This window comes from Oryctolagus cuniculus, chromosome 16, assembly GCF_964237555.1.
Source record: "Oryctolagus cuniculus chromosome 16, mOryCun1.1, whole genome shotgun sequence".
NCBI classification, from domain to species: domain Eukaryota; kingdom Metazoa; phylum Chordata; class Mammalia; order Lagomorpha; family Leporidae; genus Oryctolagus; species Oryctolagus cuniculus.
Window position 1 is genome coordinate 47,697,423 of NC_091447.1, and position 22,165 is coordinate 47,719,587.

General features: G+C 44.1%; 1 protein-coding gene and 1 long non-coding RNA gene across 3 annotated transcripts in view; one reads left to right on the forward strand and one right to left on the reverse strand.

Moving 5' to 3' along the window:
- The window catches only part of ABCB1 (ATP binding cassette subfamily B member 1), a 196,536-nt gene that overhangs the window by 79,607 nt on the left and 94,764 nt on the right, over nucleotides 1–22,165 (forward strand). The window lies entirely within an intron of this gene.
- On the reverse strand, nucleotides 6,849–21,956 carry LOC138845912 (uncharacterized). 2 transcript variants are annotated; one of them, XR_011383230.1, is made up of 3 exons: nucleotides 18,745–21,956; nucleotides 17,794–17,855; nucleotides 6,849–7,959 (listed from the first exon to the last, which is right to left on the reverse strand). It is a non-coding gene; the product is annotated as an uncharacterized lncRNA (long non-coding RNA). The 2 variants fall into 2 exon arrangements; XR_011383229.1 differs by lacking the exon at nucleotides 6,849–7,959 and adding an exon at nucleotides 14,126–14,875.

Genomic DNA, 22,165 nt, shown 5'->3' on the forward strand with positions numbered 1-22,165 from the left:
TGGATGAGAGGCTGGTGTTACAGGTGGCTGCCTAATTCCCTATGCCACAATGCTATGCTCTATAGTTTTTGTTTTGGTCTAGGGTAGAAAAATAATGACATAAAATTTTTTTTAAAAAGATTAATAAAATATTTAGAATTGTTAGGTCAAAATGAGAAGCAAGCAAAGAGAGGATATTAAATGTTATTATGAACCCAAAGGAAAAGTTAATACAAGCCAAGTTGATATAGGTTGATAAATAAGAATAAGCCTTCCTTGGCCGGCGCCGCGGCTCACTAGGCTAATCCTCCGCCTGGCGGCGCCAGCACACTGGGTTCTAGTCCCAGTCAGGGCGCCGGATTCTGTCCCGGTTGCCCCTCTTCCAGGCCAGCTCTCTGCTGTGGCCAGGGAGTGCAGTGGAGGATGGCCCAAATACTTGGGCCCTGCACCCCATGGGAGACCAGGATAAGTACCTGGCTCCTGCCATCGGGTCAGAGTGGTGTGCCGGCCGTGGCGGCCATTGGAGGGTGAACCAACGGCAAAGGAAGACCTTTCTCTCTGTCTCTCTCTCACACTGTCCACTCTGCCTGTCAAAAAAAAAAAAAAAAAAGAATAAGCCTTCCAAATCTGGTAGTATCCTCTTTTTAGATCCCATTTCTGATTAAAAAAAACTCATATTTTAATATCTAAGGGAAGAGTGAATTTTTAAAATAAAGTTACAATAATATAATTCATCTATCTCTGGGAAATAAATTACAAAAAGATTTAAAAAGGAGAAGAAAAATATAAAAGAAAATTGGGGATGACTGTACTGGAATTATTTGCTGTCTGTTTCTAAGGACTGTAATGAAGTTTTCCCACTGACCCTGGAAGTCAGATTGCCCTTGGATAGTGACATTTTAAAACTACGTATAGGAGGCCGGCACTGTGGTGCAGTGGCTTAAAGCCCTGGCCTGAAGAGCCGGCATCCCATATAGACGCCAGTTCTAGTCCCAGCTGCTCCTCTTTCAATGCAGCTCTCTGCTATGGTCTGGGAAAGCAGCAGAAGAATGGCCCAAGCGCTTGGGCCCCTGCACCCATGTGGCAGACCTGGAAGAAGCTCCTGGCTCCTGGCTTTGGATCGGCTCAGCTCCGGCTGTTGCGGCCATCTGGGGAGTGAACCAGCAGATGGAAGTCCCCTCTCTCTGTCTCTACGTCTCTCTGTCTTTCAAATAAATAAAATAAATCTTTTTAAACAATCATAGTTGTTATCTACCCTGAAAAAAAGGATTACCCATTGCTGAATAGTGTATTATACAAAAACATTGCCTTCCATCAATTCATTAATGAAAATTATGAGCTTTAAGAAATGTCAGGACCCCTGCACCCATGTGGGAGACCTGGGAGAAGCTCCTGGCTCCTGGCTTTGGAGTGGCCCAGCTCCAGCCATTGCAGCCACTTGGGGAATGAACCAGTGGATGGAAGACCTTTCTCTCTGTTTCTGTCTCAAACTGTATGTAACTCTACCTCTCAAATAAATAAATAAAAAGCTTTAAACAAAACAAAGAAAGAAAGAAATGTGAGAATGTGAAGAGTAAAAAGAAAAGCTCCCAGTATGTGCATTCACCCTTCACACTTCCTCACATCCTTGTTTTCCTGGCACTTCCTGTTTTATTTCATTCGTAGGGAATGACTGCATAAATCTCACCCTCTGGTTGAAGACTTATTTATGCATTTTTAGAGTCTTCTTTTTTCTCTTTTAAAGTTTAAATTCATTTATATCCTAATTTAGACTGTCTTGTTAGATCAGGCAAATTTTCATGAAGTTCGATTGTAAGGCTGAGATTACGGAATCTCTTCACTTCCCTGTATGTTAAGAACTCTATTATACCTTTCTTATGAACCCTTTCTTGGGCCTAGCATGATGGCTGAAGGATTGTAGGAAGGAAACCCTCCACCAACTGACATCTAGATTCACCAGGGATTCGCTCTACAAAATCTTGCCTTTTTTAAATCTGTTTTTCCACTCTAAATAGGAAAGCAGCACTCCTTCCTTGTCATGGACTCACCACGCCAGAAAACATCAAGGACTAAGTGGAATTGTATAATCCATACATCTGCACCAAGGTTCCATTCATCACTGCCACTCCCAAATACACACCATCTGTACCTACTACGACAAAGTCTTTCTGGATTTCACTGTCAATCTCGCATGTCCCAACGTAGCACTAAGTGTCGTGTAACCAGGATCTTGCACTGGAACCTGCTCATCAGTTGTCACTAGCCTAATTTTACTCTTGAGAATAAGAAACACAGGTTCTGGTTTGAAGTACTCATGCTTTCCTTGACACACTGATGTATCACTTTAAGCTCTCTTTCAACAGAAAAACAATGCACTTAAAACACTCATACTCTGAAAATCTAAAATAACTGCATTTAGCTATAAAAATAAAAAGTACCTTAGATGATTTATTTAAGGGGAAATATTAAAGTGGAAATACTGACTCTCCAAAGTGGTGTACCAGGTGAAAAATCTGTTATACTTGTCAAATATGCAATGTATTCTGAACCTGAGGAAACATAGGAAAGTGGTTAAAGATGTGGATTTCAGGGTTCACATTTCTGTATGGGATCTTGTATTTAAATTTCTGTCCTGCTACTCAGTTTTTTCCTCACTTAATCTTAGTTTCCTGTTTTTCACATGAAGATAATCCCTAGGAATAAGTAAGAAAGTTAATGAACACACCTTACTCTGAGCTCAATAAATATTGGTCAGTACTAATTTCTGTGTTAGTCACTTCCTTCATTCAATTGAAAGAGAGTCTCTTTTGAAGGCAATGACTCATTAATTTCTCTTTAAAACTAGCATGCTCAGTGCAATTGCTCTGTAAGTGTATGTTAGATCTCGTTATGAGTTGCTTAGATCTGGCATGGGGGAACCATCTGCAGCACGCCCTGAAGAAAGTGAAAATAATGTGCCACACGGGGCGTCGGCTTACCAGGGAAGAGCAGATGGTGAGATGGTGGCAAAGAGCAGGAAGTGCCTCCAAATTCTGATTGCAAATCCTGATTGTGCCAGAGTCTCCAAGAAATTCCCAAATTATATAGTATCTTTCTTTTCAGTGAAGGAAATTATCTACCTTCATAACTGAACATGATTAATTTGTATATTTGCAATATTTTTTATACAGAAAGTCACAAATCAAAAATAATTCTTTACAACTCTCCATGCCCCAATTCTTTTATTTGCAACTTAACAAAATAAAAAAATATTTGTAGATCAAAGAATTCAGACTTACTCTAATCATTTAGAAAAATTATTTATTGATTGATCTGAGACACAGAGGCAGAAAGAGCCTGCATCCCATGGTTCACTCCCCAAATGCATATTTGGGCCAAGACCAAGTCTGGGACCCAAGAACTGATTCCAAGTCTCCCATATGGGTAGCAGAGACCCAACTACTCAAGCCATCACCGGCTGTTTCCCAGGTGTGCATTAGGAGGAAGCTGGAGCCAGCAGTCAGAAATGCTACTCAATCCCCAGAACTCCAACGTGGGTGCAAGTGTCTTCATTGCTTGGCCAAATGCCTATTCATAAGCACTATATATATATACATATGTGTGTGTGTGTGTGTGTGTGTGTGTATTCTGTTCTGTTTTCTTTTTCTTAATGGCCTCAAAAGACAAGACTCTTTCTGAAATAGTCGAATAGAAACAGCAATTTTATTTCCCAGATAAGGCCTTGGCAATATTGGTTTTTTTTTTAAGTTTTTTTTTTTTTTTTTTTTTGACAGATAGAGTTAGACAGTGAGAGAAAGAGAGACAGAAATAAAGGTCTTCTTTCCGTTGGTTCACTCCCCAAATGGCTGCCACGGCCGGAGCTCCACCAATCTGAAGCCAGGAGCCAGGTGTTTCCTCCTGGTCTCCCATGCTGGTGCAGGGCCCAAGCACTTGGGCCATCCTCCACTGCCTTCCCAGGCCATAGCAGAGAGCTGGACTGGAAGAGGAGCAACCAGGACTAGAACCCAGTGCCCATATGGGATGCAGGCGCCGCAGGAAGTAGATTAACCAAGTAAGCATGGCACCAGCTTCAATATTGTTTTTTTTTTTTTTAAAGATTTATTTATTTATGTGAAAGTCAGAGTTATACTTGGAGAGAAGGAGAGGCACACACACACAGAGAGAGAGGTCTTCCATCTGCTGGTTCACTCCCAGATTGGCTGCAACAGCCAGAGCTGGGGCGATCTGAAGCCAGGAGCCAGGAGCTTCTTCCGTGTCTCCCACGCGGGTGCAGGGGCCCAAGGACTTGAGCTATCTTCCACTGCTTTCTCAGGTCATAGCAGAGAGCTGGATCAGAAGTGGAGCAGCCAGGACTCGAACTGATGCCCATATGGGATGCCAGCACTGCAGGCAGTGGGTTTACCTGCTACTCCACAGCGCCAGCCTCGGGAATACTGTTTTCTAAAGGGCAAGATAGGAATTGGAAAAAGAGTAGTGTCCAGTCAAATATGACAGAGAAAACAGAAAAGAACAAGCGAAGATATTAATGCAGTCATTCCTTTCAGTAAATATGAACTGAGTGTCTATTTTTCAGGTGCATGGGAACAGAAGTAAATAAAATATGTCTGCCCTTACAGAGCCCATGACCCAATCTGAGAGACACTTTTTATTTATTTATTTGAAAGTCAGAGTTACATAGAGAGATAAGGAGAGGCAGAGAGAGAGAGAAAGAGAGAGGTCTTCCACCCTCTGGTTCACTTCCCAGTTGGCCACAACGGCTGGAGCTGCGTCCATCTGAAGCCAGGAGCCAGGAGCTACTTCCTGGTCTCTCACACAGGCGCAGGGGCTCAAGGACTTGGGCCATCTTCTACTGCTTTCCCAGGCCATAGCAGAGAGCTGGATCAGAAGTGGAGCAGCTGGAACTCAAACAGGCGCCCATATAGGATGCCGGCACTGCAAGTGGCAGCTTTGCCCACTACGCCACAGCGCCGGCCCCGAGAGAAACATTTTATAATGAGCAGAAATTGCAGTTGTGTACAGTGGAGGAAGGGTACATTTTATGAACTACTATCAAGTGGAACAAAACTTACCAGAAAGCAAAGAAACATCTCCCTGAGCAAGTGACTTTTTAAACTAAGCCCAAAGGATGAACTGATATTAGCAAGATGATGGTGCGTGTGTGTGTGTGTGTGTGTGTGTGTGTTGGGAAATCAAGAGGGATGAGACAAGGTACAAGGTGGTGCTGGGAGAGCAGGCAGCAGAAACACAGTGCACAGCAGAGCTCCAGGAAATGAAGGAAGGAGGGGAGGAGTGACTGAGGCCAGAGCTGTAGCGGATACCAAATCGCCGAGGGCCACTGGCACCGAACTTGAGAGCAATCAGCAAGAAACTTTTGCAACTCTTACCCAGCAGTACCATACTGCCTTAAGTATATTTTGCAAATAACTTTGACTCTGGATAGAGAGTGAATTACAAAAAGGCTAGAAAGGATATGGAGAAACCAGTTATAAATCCATTGAAGTATTCTAAGTAAAAGACATGATGGCTGCAGTGGTTGGGACAGGATGTTGTCATTGTTCTGGCGAAAATTGATTCAAACTGACCATAGAGAGTAAGCGATAAGGGGGTGCCAGGGACGACTCCTCCCTTTCCCCAGGTTTCCACTGCAAAGCAAATGGAGTCCTTATAAACTAAGACGTGTGTGGTGAGAGAAGCTGATTTGAGGACAGCACCAGGAGTTCTGTTTGGGCAGCGCTCAATGTGAGATGTGTTGAGCCACCCATGTGGCAATTTCTACATCATAATCTTTATGATTTGTCTTTTTTTTTTTTTTTTGACAGGCAGAGTGGACAGTGAGAGAGAGAGACAGAGAGAAAGGTCTTCCTTTGCCGTTGGTTCACCCTCCAATGGCCGGCGCACCGCGCTGATCCGATGGCAGGAGCCAGGTGCTTCTCCTGGTCTCCCAAGGGGTGCAGGGCCCAAGCACTTGGGCCATCCTCCACTGTACTTCCTGGCCACAGCAGAGAGCTGGCCTGGAAGAGGGGCAACCGGGACAGAATCTGGCGCCCCGACCGGGACTAGAACTCAGTGTGCCGGTGCTGCAAGGTGGAGGATTAGCCTAGTGAGCCGCGGCGCCGGCCCTATGATTTGTCTTAAAGAGTAACAAAGATGACAGAATGAGAAAACTCTGACTAGTAAGAACAACATATCTGGCCTGGGAGGGCACTACTTCTTTATAATGCACAATACTCAAGTAAAATAAAAGGAGCAAAGCTAGAAATGATAGCAGAAAATCAATTACAGACTAAAACTGGTTCCTGGATATGAACACTGCAGTATAAATCAGCAGTATTTTTTGTAATAAAAAAAGCACAATAACTAAAAGAGTATGGCAAAGTCCGGCAAACAGTGAAGACACACAGTCCAATACGTGGCAGGATGACAGAAAGCCTCGCTGAGAAGGATGAATGCAAGAGAAACCAGGAGAAGATGAGTCGGAGTCATCAGAACCTCAAAATAGCGTCATGGCGTAAATTAAATGTTTTGACTTTTTAAAAATGTTTCTTAAATATTTATTTTATTTCTTTGAAAGACAGAGTTACAGAGAGAGGTAGAGACAAAGAGGTCTTCCACCCACTGGTTCACTCCCCATATGGCTGCAACAGCTGGAGCTGTGTCTATCTGAAGCCAGGAGCCAGGAGCTTCTTCCAGGTCTCCCAAGTGGGTGCAGGGCCAACGTCTGTTGCTTTCCCAGGCCACAGCAGAGATCTGGATCAGAAGTGGAGCAGCCGGGTCTCGAACCAGCACCCATATGGGATGCCAGCACTTCAGGCCAGGCTGTTAAACCACTGCATCACAGAGCCAGCCGCCTTGCCTTTTTTTTTTTTTTTTTTACACATTACTGTGGTTGTCATCATTCTCTCATTTGCAAGGTATTGGTATTGGTATTTTAGGCATGGTACAGATAATGTATTTATTTTTTTTAAGATTTATTTATTTATTTATTTGTATTTGAAAGGCAGATAGAGGGGCAGGTGTTGTGGTACAGGGAGTTGAGCTACCACTTGGGAAGTCTGCATCCTATGTAAGAGGAGTTTGAGACCTGTTTGAGACCTGCTACTCTGCTTCCAATCATCTTCCTGCTATTGCATCCTAGGAGGCAACAGATGAAGGCCCAAGTGCTTGGGCCCCTGCCACCCACACAGGAGATATAAAGATTATTCTGGGCTCCTGGGTCTGGCCTAGCCTCACCTTGGATCTTGCAGGCATTTGGGAAGTGAACCAGTAGAAGAAAAATCAATCAATCAATCTCTCTCTCTCTCTCTCTCTCTCTCTCTCGTAGATTTCAAATAAATACATAAACTTAAAGACAGACAGACATATGTATAGAGAGAGCTCTCATCCCTGGTTCACTTCCTAAATGTCCATAATGGCAGGGATCAGGCCAGGCCAAAACCAGGAGGTGGGATCTCACCTCAGGTTTTCTACATGGATGACAGGGACCCAGCCATTTGAATCATCACCTGCTGCCAGTCAGGGTGCATATCAACAGGCAGCTGGAATCTGGGTCAGAGCAGGACCCCCATTCAGGCACCCCAATATGGGATGCAGGTGTCCCAAGCAGCAGCTTACCCTCTGCCGCAAGCACCTGCCGAATTTCATTATTAATTACAACAAAACACATGAGCGGTATTTCCTTTACCTCTTTTTCAAGAATTTCATACTAAAATAAAGGCAGGGCCTCAGATGGCCAGCTTTGGATTCCTAGATCCTGGGGCTGCAGGCATCACTAAGGCAAAGAGAATTTGCCCCAGGACCTACAGCCCTTTTCCTGGATCCTGAAGAGGGGCCATTCTAGTGGGCTGGTTTGGCACAGGAGAACATAAAGTCAAGCTGAGGTAAAAATTCAAAGGTGAAGTAAGACAGCTGGAGATTGTAAATGCACCGATCCTCTTAACGCAGATCCCATCATGGCCAATCTGAAGTCCTCTCTGTTAGAATCTGTTAGAATGATACAAAGAGAAGCAAGCCTAGTGTTAGAAAACCTACATTATTCATTTGGCCCTCTTTCCCACTGACTGTGTGACTTTGGGCAAGTTCTATAGCATTTCAGACACTGAGTATAACGAAAGAACTGCATGAGACAAATTCTGAATTCTGTTACATGCCCAAATATCTATGAATCCAGAAATCTGGCAACATGAGAATTAATGTGCAATGGAAGCCATTTTAAAGAAATAACTTAAAAAGCGTGAATATTTAAGGATTTCCAAGTTCTTTGGTGTGCCACTGGAAACATTCCTCATCTCTCTGCTATCTTAGCTCCAATATTACCTTCTCCATGAGGTCTTCCCTGACCATTTACTTAAAAGTGTGATTTTTCCCTGCATAGTACTCCCTGTATCCCTCCCCTATTCTATTTTCCCCCATAGACTTTGTGCATTTAAACACATGGAGCCACTTATTTTACCATGCTTTTGTATATCTACCTACCACACCACTAAATATAAGTTCTGCCTGGACAAGGATTTTGTTTATTTGTTTTGTTCCTGGATATAAACTAAGCACCTAGAATATTACACACCATATAGTAGGTGCCCAGTTAATATTATGGAATGAATTCCCATACAAATTGTTTTTAATTTTTATTTATTTTAAAAATCTATGTGAAAGGCAGATAGACAGACAGAGATACAAAATGGACAGAGATCTTTCAAGCTCTGGTTCACTACCCAAATGTCCCCAACAGCCAGGGCTGGGCCAGACCAAAACCAGGAGCCTGGAACTCAGTCCAGGTCTGCCACATTAGTGGCAGGGCCCAAACATTTGAAACATCCCCTGCTGTCTGCCAGGGTTCATGTTAGCAGGAAGCTGGAATCAGGAGCAGAGATGGGACTGAAACCTTGGCACTTTGACATGAAATACAGGCACCTAAGTAGTCTTAACAGCTGTGCCAAACACCTAGTCTTCTCATAAAATTTAAAATAAAATATTTCCTAAGTTACAACTGTACAATTAGACACAACCAGCTGTGCACTGATCAGCAAGTACAAGGTTTCTGACACTTGGAAGTATGTTTTAAATAGATTTGTCTTTGAAATAACATGAATCTTTGAAAAAACAAAAAGCAATATGTTAACATTTGCTCACTGAACTGACTTAACCTTCCTTGCTCCTGAGAAAGAGTGCATTTGAGGTTAGACAAGTTCAAAGTCTATGAATCATAAAGCAATTAGAAAAAAACCTAAACAGGAAATTATGTTTTTTATGAACTTGGCAAATTCAAAACTTCTAAGGTAATATTGTTGTATTTCTGTCAGGAATTCCTCAGGGCTGATGTCTGAGGGCAAGTTTGGTTATAAAGAGAATGATTAGATAAATATGCACTAGACAGAGCTGCTTCAACCAGATACAACAAAGAAATTTCTCTTTCAGAATAATCTTCAGAGCAAATTTACTAAGCTTACAAGAAAATTGGGCTCATTGTTCATAGCTATATCATTTTCAGAGGTTTATTTGTTTATTTGAAAGGGAGAGAGAAGGGAGGGGGAGAATCTTCTGTCTGCTGGTTCACTCCCCGAATGCAACAGTGAGGACTGAGCCAGGCCAAACCCAGGAACCACAAACTCCATTGAGGTCTGCATGTGAGTGGCAGGGACTCAAGTACTTGAATCATCATCGCCGGCTTCCCAGGCACATTAGCAAGGATCCTGATCAGAAACTGAGTAACTAGGACTTGAACTGCCACTCATTTGGGATGCTGGCATTGCCAAATGCCATTGCAGTGGCTTAACCCACTGCACAACATCTGCCCTACTGTATTTCATTTTTGATTGAAACTTAAGTAAATAACTTGATAGTCTATCAACAAGAACAACAATGCAAGTGAACTTGAGTAAATTTAGACATTCAGGTACTAAACTAGCTGCCCTACATTCACTGTTTCATCTAACAAATGAAAAACTTCGCTGCAGTGTGAATAAATAAATTGTTCACTATCAGATGATCAGATCTTAAGCTTGATCAGTTCGATGCTAAAGCCCATGTTGGTGATTCTCATGCTGGTTGTCTCTTGTTTCTAAACTTATGTGTATCCACAAAAGGCTAATGTTGCTATTATGGAGGACAATTGAAGTATATTTCTATAGACTGCAAATACAAATCCACACAAGTTCAAATTCTTTGTTTCTTGTCAGATATAATGAAACTGGTATATAGCTTCTTTGGAAAATTACTTTGAAAAGGCTTTGTGGTCATTTTAGATATAAGTTCAGTTTTGTTTGTAAAAACAAAACCACTGGCCGGCGCCGTGGCTCACTTGGCTAATCCTCCGCCTGAGGCGCCAGTACCCCAGGTTCTAGTCCACGTTGGGGTGCCAGGTTCTGTCCTGGTTGCTCCTCTTCCAGTCCAGCTCTCTGCTGTGGCCTGGGAAACCAGTGGAGGATGGCTCAAGTGCTTGGGCCCTGTACCCGCATGGGAGATCAGAGGAAGCACCTGGCTCCTGGCTTCGGATCGGCGCAGCATGCCGGCCGTGGCGGCCATCTGGGGGGTGAACCAATGGAAAAAGGAAGACCTTTCTGTCTGTCTCTCTCTCTCACTGTCTAACTCTGCCCATCAAAACAAAACAAAACAAAACACATAATCCTGAAAATATACAGAAACCAAGAAACCACTTAAGGGGCTGGTTGCCCATTTGTCTTCATATTGACAACATCTAGCAAAGTGGCTGCTACCTAGGGCTCAGCAACTCATGTAAGTAGGAGTAGGCAGTTAACCTGGTGGTTAAATCCCATGTTCCACATCAGAGTGGTTGGGTTCAATTCCCAGCATCAGCTCCTGATTGCAGCCTTCCACCAAGTAACTGAGTTCCTACCATCCATGTGGGAGACCTGCATCCAATTCCTGCTCCTCCCTACCATTGTGGGCACCTGGGGAGCAAGCCAGCAAGGGAATATGCATGTTTCTCTGTCTGTCTGTCGCTCTCTTCGTCCTTCCCTCCTTCTCAAATAGAAGAAAATTAAGAAGAATCAAGAAAGATATAATTCCACTGGTTCAAGTCCATCTTTACTTGTTTGGTTATGCTTTAAAATGTCAAAAAGGCTGCTAATGGGAATTTCTGATAGTTTATTCAACAGACAGAAATTGAGTACGTACTATGTCTGCTGTACTTTATAAACAGCATAAATGAGACAACGTTCCTTTTCTCACGGAAGCTCCCTGGTGAATGACGAGTCTTTAATTGGTCTACTCTCTGCATTATCTTCCTCTAGTAGAGATAAATGGTGGGCAGTCTAGAAAAGTACCTATGGACCTTTGATCTCCTCCATAACTCTGTGAGGTTGATATGGAAGCAGCAGATAAAAACACAAATGCAACCAACTGACATGGGCTGCTGATGGCAAATCCGAAGCTAGAGTCAAGTCATTTCAGTTTGCTAGATATTTTCTAATCCCTTAAGGAGCACCTCTATCATTCACCCTTCTCCCATCTTCTGTTTTCTTAGAAATGTGCTGAAAGAACTGTTCATTAATATGGGGAAATTTTGAAGACATGCACAATGTTGAGAATTCTCAGTGTTACTTGTTTTGACCAATTAGTATTGGCCTCCACTAAATGACTGTTTTGATCTTATACAGCAAACTTCAATGAAAGATGGATAACAACGACCAGGATCTGGGGCTTTTCCTTATCCTCATCTCCACACTTTGTACAAAAAAGAAATCTACTTCTTTTATTCAAAATAAAGATAATGCACTTTTAGTAAAGGAAATTTGTAAAATACAGACCAGTTTAAAGTAGAGAGCTCACCAACAACTTCTATTGCTAGAAAAAAAATTGCTCTTAACATTTTGTTATTTCTTCCTAATGTTACAGTCATTTGTTTGGCTTACATGGTTAGTATTATGCTACCACCATTTTCCCCTGACCTTTTTCCTTGCACAATAACATGGGAATTTTCAATGATATTACAAATTTTTTGTGAACAATTCTTACATTATTACTTTCTTTAAGAGAATGCATCATAATTTACTAGGTCATACATACGTGGTTAAGTATTTACATCACTTCTTTCATAAAACAAAGCAGAATTGAACACATCTGTGACTTTTTTAAATATGTACTTTGGATTCCTTTAGATTTTCTATAATTGAATTAATGGGTCAAAGTTATTTCAAGTATATATATGGCTACATTGTTTCTATATTCATTTTAACAATTTCCAGTTCCCACTGATTTTACTTCACTTTTGTGAACATTTGATGGTTTTATTTTTGAAAGCATCTCTGCAGTCTCAGTTTGCATGTCTTTGTGGTTCAATGTTTACCAGCGCACATTTCCTTTTTGTGTGAACCGTCTGTTTGTGACTTACCCAGTTCTATTTTGGTCTTGGACTTTTTTTTCTTATCGAAATAAATGAACTCTTTATATATGAAGAATATTGACTGGTTGTGATATTTGTACTGAATAGCTATTTGGTTTGTTGCTGCCCTTAAAACTGACTTTATTTAAAATAATCTTCAGGTTCCTTTTTTGTAGCTTTATTTAAAACAATGCCTTCTAAGTCTTCCATGTTGTAATTTGCTTTCAATGACTCTACCTAGCCCCTTCCATTCATCACATTTTTACTGTCAAGTTCTTGACTTTGATTCATTTCAATATTCCACTGGTCATTTGTAGTTGGTTACCTAAACACTATGTACTCTACACCAAGCACTTTGCAAATCTTACCTCGTTTACTCCTCAGAAAAACTGTAAGTGGCTCCAATTACTGTTGTTATTGATGCATGTCAAGGTGTTTTTTTGTGTGTGTTTTGTTTTTAGAATTTATTTATTTGAGATGTAGAGTTACAGATAGAGAGACATAGAGAGGTTTCTCATCCTCTGGTTCATTCCCCAAATGGCTGCAACAGCCAGAGCTGAGCCTATCTGAAGTCAGGATCCAGGAGCTTCTTCCAGGTCTCACACAGGTGCAGGGGCCCAGGAACTTGGGCCGTCGTCTTCTTTATTATTTTTATTTACTTGACAGGCAGAGTTAGACAGTGAGAGATAGAAAGGTCTTCCTTCCATTGGTTCACCCCAAAATGACCGCCACGGCCGGAGCTATGCTGATCCGAAGCCAGGAGCCAGATGCTTCCTCCTGGTCTCCCATGTGGGTGCAGAGGCCCAAGAACTTGGGTCGTCCTCTATTGCCTTCCTGGGCCACAGCAGAGAGCTGGACTAGAAGAGGAGCAACTGGGACTAGAACCCGGCACCCATATGGTATGCTGGCGCCTCAGGCGGAGGATTAACCAAGTGAGCCATGGCACTGGCCCCAGGCCATCTTCTACTGCTTTCCCAAGCCATAGCAAAGAGCTGGATCTGAAGTAGATCAGCCAAGACTCAAACTGGCACCCATATGGGATGCTGGTGCCACAGGCAGAGGCTTATCCCACTGCACCACAGCTCCACTGACCCTGAAGTTTAGGTTTTTGAGAGGCTGAGGAACTTAACTAAAATCACTCACTGTCAGGTGATTAAGTACATCCCCCCTGAGCTGACACTTCATTTTTTTAAACTATTTATTTTATTTATTTGAAAGGCAGAGTTAGAGAGAGGCAGAGGCAGAGGCAGAGGCAGAGAAAGAGATCTTCCATCCGCTGGTTCACTCCCCAGTTGGCCACAATGGCTGGAGCTGCGCCCATCCGAAGCCAGGAGCCAGGAGCTTCTTCCTGGTCTCCCACACAGGTGCAGGGGCCCAAGTACCCGGGCCATCTTCCACTGCTTTCCCAGGCCATAGCAGAGAGCTGGATTGGAAGTAGAGCAGCTGGGACCCAAACCAGTGCCCATACGGGATACTGGCACCACAGGCAGCGGCTTTACCAGCTTTGCCACAGTGCCAGTCCCACCACTTCATTCTTTTTTTTTTTTTTTTAATTTTTTTGACAGGCAGAGTGGACAGTGAGAGAGAGAGAGAGACAGAAAGGTCTTCCTTTTGCCGTTGGTTCACCCTCCAATGGCCGCAGGGGCCAGCGCACCGCACTGATCCGATGGCAGGAGCCAGGTGCTTCTCCTGGTCTCCCATGGGGTGCAGGGCCCAAGGACTTGGGCCATCCTCCACTGCACTCCCTGGCCACAGCAGAGAGCTGGCCTGGAAGAGGGGCAACCGGGACAGAATCCGGCACCCTGACCCGGACTAGAACCCGGTGGGCCTGCGCCGCAAGGTGGAGGATTAGCCTAGTGAGCCGCGGCGCTGGCCCCACCACTTCATTCTTATCTTTTCTTCTCCTTTTTCCTCTCTCCCCTGAATTTCATCATTTATTCAAAAAATCTTGTGCTATTATGGCAGATTTATTTTAAAAGAGGACAGGGGCTCACTCAGAGAAATAAATCTATAATAGAATTCTATATCACAAAGATACTATCCACTAGTTCATTCCCCAGTGCCGCTAATGGCTGGGCTGAAGCTGGGATCCAGAACCCCGGTCCAGGCTTCCCACATGTGTGGCAGGAACCCAGCCACTAGAGCCATCCCTACTGATTCCCACAGTCTGTACTAGGCCAAATGCTGCCTATATGATGAAGTTTGCTTGTTTCGTTTTTGCTTTATTTAATGATTTACTTATTTATTTCAAAGACAGAGTTACAGAGAGTAGACACACACACACGGGGGCGGGGGGCAGAGAAGAGAGAGAGATAACTTCCATTTGCTGGTTCACTCTCCGTTTGGCTATGTTGGCTGGGGGTGGGCCAGTCCAGAGCCAGAAATCAGGAGGTTCTTCTAGTATCCCACGTGGGTGAAGGGCCCAAGCACTTGGCCCATCTTCTGCTACATTCCTTGACACATTAGCAGGTTGCTGGATGGGCAGTAGAGCAGCTGGGTCTTGAGCTGGCGCCCATATGGGTGGCAGCTTAACTCGCCATGCCGTAATGCCGGCCCCTATGATGGAGTTATAAAGACCGCGCTGAAGGCTGATGGAGGAGGTGATTCATGGAAACAGAACTTTTGAAGCCTCCAGATGCTAGCTCAGGCAGTTGTCTAACTTCCATGGAGTTATCTCTAATGTCATCCTCTGAGTGCTTAATATCTTGGGCAAGCATTTATAGAATCTTTGCTGTGATCTTAGACTACAAACAGAAAATCATAATCATATTAAACATTAATAATAAATACCAAATGAAAGGCATAGATAAGGTGGATAGTGTTGCCTGGGATAGAAGGTATCTCTGGTGGCAGTAGGATGCACAGAGGAGTAAAACTCAGATTTCTTCTTGCTGTTGCCTTGTCATATGGCTAAGTCACAAAGTCGCTTTATTTTAAGTGTCATTCGCTCACTCTTTCAACCAAGTAGTGGCTGCGGCAGTTAGGCTAAATGATGGCAAAACAAACAATCTTTTTGGAAATGATCATCTTCACTTTGCAAGTCTGGATTTTTTAAAACATGAAGGTGTCCTTGGAAGCAATCTGATGTGATCCAACATTTGCCCGAGTACAGTCATTCACTGTTCCAAGTAATTAAGAATCATACGGCCTTCACAGATAAAAATAAGTTACACATAAATGGGTGGAGTGTGTGGATTCTTTATTATTGCCACTTGTCTTGCTGTTTGTCACAAACTGAGTCACCTGTCTTGTTTTCTGCACTGGGCACCAGTTAGATTCTGTCTGTGCCACAGGTCAGTGGAAGTACAGCAAGACGAGTTTGCTCTCCTCCTCTTGGGATAATGAAAACTTCACTTTGGACTCAGAGTGGTTAAATAGAGGAGCTAAGAGAAATAAGGGATTCTTTGAAATATTGGGCAAAGAAAACCCAAAGATTTATAACAAAAGAGTCATGGGAAGAAGAGGTTACTGAAAATTAGGCAAAGAGAAAAATAAGTGGAAGCTTTTAATTTCTGTCAATTTGTTAATTAACGGTTATAATAAAGGGTTGAGGGAACTAGGGCATGAGTTTTTACCTGAATTTTCAACTCAGAGAGCCCTACATTCTTCAAGGTATACTTGTAATCAAGGCCTGTTGCCTGATAGAAACAACATGGGTTTTTTTTATTGATGATAGAATTTCAAGGTTATAAAAATTCAACATTAAAGAAATAGAGAAATGAATAATATACTTGCATAAATTAAAAAGTGATGAATTTGAATTAAGATCCATTTGGTGCATTGTTTCAGTTAGAGAACTAATGAGTGTAGCCAGCACACTGGTGGGCCTTCCATCTCTAATGTCCATACTTCAGTGAGCTGGGAGAAACTGTTGGACTGATCTGGCAAATGCTCTCTGATGTTAAGACTGAGTGATTCCATAGATCTTTGCTTATTAGTTGTATGTGAAGAGGGGTACGAAGGGTTTTTCAGTAGAAGTTATTATTTTGGATGGCAAAGAAAACAAAGCAACCAGTGGGACAACAGTATTTGTGGAATCCCTACAAGTGGAAAACCACTTTACTGACTGCTCTAGGAGGACAAGCACTCAAAACATAGTCCTGGCCACAATGAACTTGAAGTCTATCTAGCCAAGCAGCAGTTCTACAAATGGAATAACCTGCAATCTCCCTGAAGACAGGACACTTAAAAACATTTCTTAAAAAAATTATTTATTTGAAAGGCAGAAAGAGAGAGAGGGAGAGGGAAAGGGAGAGAGGGAGAGAGGGAGGGAGGGAGCGAGCGAGCGAGTGAGAGGGAGAGCAAGAGAACCATGCTCTCATCCACTGGTTTACTCCCCTACTGTCTTCAGCTGCCAGAGCTGGGTAGAGGCTGAAGCCAGCAGCTGGAAGCTCAATCCCGGTCTCCCATTTGGGTGGTAAGGATACAACTACTTGAGCCATCGACCCACTGCCTTCCAGGGCATACATTAGCAGGAACTTTGAATCAGGAGTACAGCCAGGACTCTAACCAGGCACTGCAGTGTGGGATATGGGCATCCTAGGTAGTGTCTTAACTGCTATGCCAAATGGCTACTCCATGCCCTGAAGGCAGGATCTAGTGTTTCAATCATACATCATCACAATGCAGCACAATGTTGAGCATGTGAAAAGCACTCAGTAACAATTTGTGGAGTGGTGTTGACTGAACTGCATCTAGCATGGCATGGTGTCAAGTTAACCAGAAAGAGGAAGGTGTCACATAGGTTAAGGAAACGGACTCAGGCTAAAGACTTCACTGTGGGGAAACCAGGGGACACTCTGTCCACTGCCAAGGTGGAGGCAGAAGCAGAGGCAGAGGCCCAGATGTCTGCTTACTCCAAGTATTTATTATCAATGGTGATGTGATCAATTAATCATAAAAAATGTGCAGTTTTGTGGAAATAAGATTTCATGATGAAAGACTTTAAGCATGGTGAAACAGGGAACAACAGAGAGTTTTGGTGTCTACAGAAATAACTTATTTGCTTGGAAGCTGGGGTTAAGAGAATAATTACTGGGCCAGCACTGTGGTGTAGCAGGTAAAGCTGCCGCCTGCAGTGCCAGCACCCCATATGCGCGCTGGGTCGAGTCCCCGCTGCTCCACTTCCGATCCAGCTCTCTGCTATGGCCTGGGTAAGCAGCAGAAGATGGCCCAAGTCCTTGGGCCCCTGTACCTGCATATGAGAAGTTCCTGGCTCCTGCCTTCAGATGGGCCCAGCTCCAGCTGCTGTGGCCATTTGGGGAGTAAACTAGTAGATAGAAGACTTCTCTCTCTCTGCCTTTCAAACAAAATAAATAAATCTTTAAAGAGAGAGAGAGACTGGGGGTCTTGAGGTGGGGCTAATTATTAACTGGGCGAACATCCCGCTTGCTGTTCACCAGAGCCCACAGCATTTCCTTAGCTTCCTCATCATGTCAAATGAACTTTACCATTGACATAACTCAACTGCTCACCTTTGCAACCTGGCCAAGCATGTCTTCAGCAGAATTCAGGCCATGTTGGTCTCCAACACTCCCTGAAAATAATTTTTGAAATTTTAAGCAGTGTATATAATAAAAAAAAGTCCTTTGTGCAATTTTATACTTAGTCCACACTTTGATCAATCTGCTCATTCTTTTTTTTTTTTTTTTTTTTTTTTGACAGGCAGAGTGGACAGTGAGAGAGAGAGACAGAGAGAAAGGTCTTCCTTTTGCCGTTGGTTCACCCTCCAATGGCCGCCGCGGTTGGCGCGCTGCGGCCAGCGCACTGCGCTGATCCGATGGCAGGAGCCAGGTGCTTCTCCTGGTCTCCCATGGGGTGCAGGGCCCAAGGACCTGGGCCATCCTCCACTGCACTCCCTGGCCACAGCAGAGAGCTGGCCTGGAAGAGGGGCAACCGGGACAGAAGCCGGCGCCCCGACCAGGACTGGAACCCAGTGTGCCGGTGCCGCAAGGTGGAGGATTAGCCTAGTGAGCCACGGCACCGGCTCATTCATATTTTTTATTCGTTTACTTCACACATATTTATTCAGCACTTGCTATGTACCAGGTCTTATTTGTAGATGTCATAAAGAAAACAGCATGACATTTGAATAAAGCCAAAATTAAATGAGGTAATGAGTCATCATGTACAGCCAACAAGGAAGGGAGTTTCAGGCTGAGGTAACAAGTCCAAAAGGTGTGAGGTGGGAGCTCACTTGGATGTGTCATGATAGAGCAAAGGCTAGTGATGCTGGAAGAGAATTAATGAGTGAGTGAAAGAGTGAAAGGACAGAGCAGAGGTAGGATGGAGAGCAGATCAGGTAGAACTTATAGACATGGGAAGGAATTAGGTTCTGTGGTTTTTTCTTTTTTTTTTTTTTAGTATTTATTTATTTATTTGAAAGGCAGAGTTAGAGAGAGACAGAGACAGAGACAGAGAGATACCTTCAATCTGTAGGTTCACTCCCCAGATGGCCGCAATGGCCTGGAGCTGTGCTAATCCAAAGCCAGGAGCCAGGAGCTTCCAAGTCTCCCATGCGGGTGCAGGGGCCCAAGGACTTGGGCCATCTTCTACTGCTTTCCCAGGCCATAGCAGAGAGCTGGATCAGAAGTGGAGCAGCCAGGACTTGAATCGGCGTCCATATGGGGTGCTGGCACTGCAGGCAGCAGCCTTATCCGCTACACCACAGCAATAGTCCCGGATTTAGGGTTGTACTCCGAGAGGGAAAGTCATTGGCCAATGACATCATTTCTTTGGTTTACTTCAAGAAGATGCTGGCCAGGGGTGGGCAGGGGAACTGTTAGAGAGTGATCCAGGTAGAAGCAGAGAGACCTGTTAGGAAGTGGTGGCAATACTCACAGTGACAGACCATGGAGAAGTGGTTTTACATTTAAGGAAGTGAAAAGTGGTTTTACATTTATTTATTTTCCTTATTATTTATGTACTTAGCTTTTTAGGATTGCTATTGAGCATATGGAAATCTCTCTATGTCTTATAGCAGAGCCCAAAATAATTGGCCAAACATTTATGGAAAAATAAATGGGATTACATACATGAGCACTAAGGAATGCTAAGGAAGACAAGAACACATCGAGAAGGGTTATATCACTGATGTATGGCGCTTTTGGCATTTTCTCAGTGTTCGCATGTCTCCAGCACTGTACAAATGTTTTAGACATATCACTTAATGCTACAGTAACAGTATAAAGCACCGTTACTATCCATTTTTTATGAAAGAAACAACTGAGGGAAAGCAAAGTTAAGTAATCTGTTCAAACTTTACACAGCCAAGACAGCTGAGATGGTGCTGGGTTCTGTCTTCTGACTGTGAAGACCAAATTGTGAGGTGGCGCCAGGTACCACAGAGGAACACCTTGGTAAACTGATTTCAAGATTTGCAGGTGGAAAGGCACAGCACAGGGTGAAAAGAGCACACCGTTTGAGAGGCACAACGAGTTTGGTTAAAATGGAAGAGACTTGCATGTGCTGGGGGTGAGGAAGAGTATACGGGGGCAGGGGGAGAAGGTATTTGGCCCAGCAGCGAGATGCCAGTAAGATGCCCGCATCCGCATCTGGAGTATCTCTGTCTGCATTCAGTTCCTGACTCTGAATCCCAACTCAGGTTTCCTGCCAAGGCAGAGCCTGGGGGGCATCAATGATGGCTCGAGTACTTGGGTCCCTGCCACTTTGGTGGGAGACCTGGATTGAGTTCCTGGCTCCTAGCTCTGGACTGGCCCAGCTCTTGCCATTATGGGCATTTGAGGAATGAACCAGTGGAAGGCAGCACTCTCTCTTTACCTCTCAAACACATAATAATAGTAATCAAAAAGAACTGAGTAAATATGGCTAGAAATGAGTAATGTGTTCTGTTGCAGTCTTTAGAAGCTAAGTGGAAACTCTTAGTTACCATCCTGTGGGTGGCAAGGAGCCCTTGCAGGTTTTCTAAAGCAGAGCCATCAGGGGGACAACATTCCACGGGACTTGCAAAGGCAGTTGATATAGTGCTCTGACAGAGTGGTTGGAGTGTAGTTAAGACAGACATCTGCTTTCAAGTCAGGTCAACTGCCTTTCAGCTGTGTGACTTGAGCACCTCGTGTGGACCTCAATTTTTTCCACTGGACAGTAGGGGTCATAATCACGGCAGTTACCCCCTTCACAGGGTTCATCTTTTGGAAGCTTATGGAACCTGCCCAGCCCTGGGCTGCTGTTGTTACTCCCACAAGGATGCACAGGATCCTGTGTCGCAGAGATACAATGTTCAGTGTCGGAGAGTTACAGACAGGTTGTTGAGACGACGAAATGACTGCAGAGGATAGGAAGGTACAGGATGTCGGGAAGTATGCACCTAGGAGCAGAAACAGCTGCCTGGAAGAAGGTGTGTCAGTGAGGACTTGGAGGGAGGCTGATGGGGACTCACTGGACACAAAGGAAGTGCAAGGAGAAAGCACCAAGCCCAGCGTGGCAGCAGGAGTGGTAGGGAGTAATGCGAGACAAGTGTCCTGATGGAACAGACAGAAGCCTCAGCCACTCTCGCTCACTGCCCAAGAGATCTGGTAAACATTGGAACGTATTCCTTGCCCTTGAATCTCAATGAATCTCACAGCCTGTTGACTTCATACTCCATGCTGGATTCTTTTCCAGGTTCCCAAGGTCCCGCCTAGTTCCAGGAATTCCTCTCTGCCTGCTGTCCCCTACCCGCACCCCCATCCCTAGCCTTCCTAAAATATGAAAACACCCCGCCCCTGGAGGTCAGGGCTTTCTGCCACGTGTTCCATCATGTGCCTGCGGCCAGTTGGTCACCCACCTCTACAAATTTATTTTCTCTGAATAAATTTGGTCTGGCTGTAAATTCATACACTGCCTCTTCTCTATTCTGCTCCTCTTTTCCTAACAAAGTGTGAAGTCGAAGCAGTGACAGCCCTTGTTTTAGGTCCCTCACATTTTATATCCATATTTTCTTGTCGGTGGAGCAGAAACTCAATAAAATATAATGGAATCGAAGAACCTTATTTTTAAAAATGTCTCTAGGGGCAGCTGGCATAGTGGTTAAGATCCCACTTGGGATGCCTCTTATGGCCCATACTGGAGTGCCTGGGTCTGAGTCCTGCTAAGGCACACGCTGGGAGGCAGCAGGTGATGGTGTAAGGAAAAGGAGGGGCAGAACAGAGAGGACACAGAATACGAACTCACAGCCAAAACGAAGGCATTCAAGGAAAATAAACTCGCAGTGGTGGCCAACTGCCACGAGGCAAGGCAGCCCAGTCCTCCAGCCCCTTGGGTCTTACATAGCTTATGGTGGGCAATGGGTCCCGAGCAGAGGGCAGTGGGCAGAGGCGAGTTCCTCCTTACATGTTTTTCACAGGCTTCCAAACCTGGAAAAGAGTGCAGGGCGTGGAGCTGAGCTGGTCTTTTGAAAGAAGGGAGGGGTAAAGTGAATTTTATCTGCTTTCAGGCTAGGAGCTAAGACGGCTGAGGCTTATGTCTTTGTTCCATCTGATGGCTCCAGTACTTGGATCCCTGCCACCTGTGTGGGACCTGGACTGAGTTCCCAGCTCCTGGCTTCAGCCTGGCCCAGCCCTGGCTTCTGCATCCGGGGAGTGAACCAGCAGATGGAGGACCCCCCCCCCCCATCCCTATCCCTTTGCCTTTAGAATAGGTAAAAAAAAAAAAAAAAAAAAAGCAAAACTTTAAAAGAAAATCTATTTTTTTTCAAATGTGCATTAAAAAAAATCTCTGGACTTTTGTGACCTTTAACCTACATGTGGTTGATAAAGATCTTCGCTTGAAGTTCCATGTTGTAAAACAGTACAATCAGCACAATATAACAGTTAAAAAAAAATACCCTGCATTGCTGTAAGGAGGATT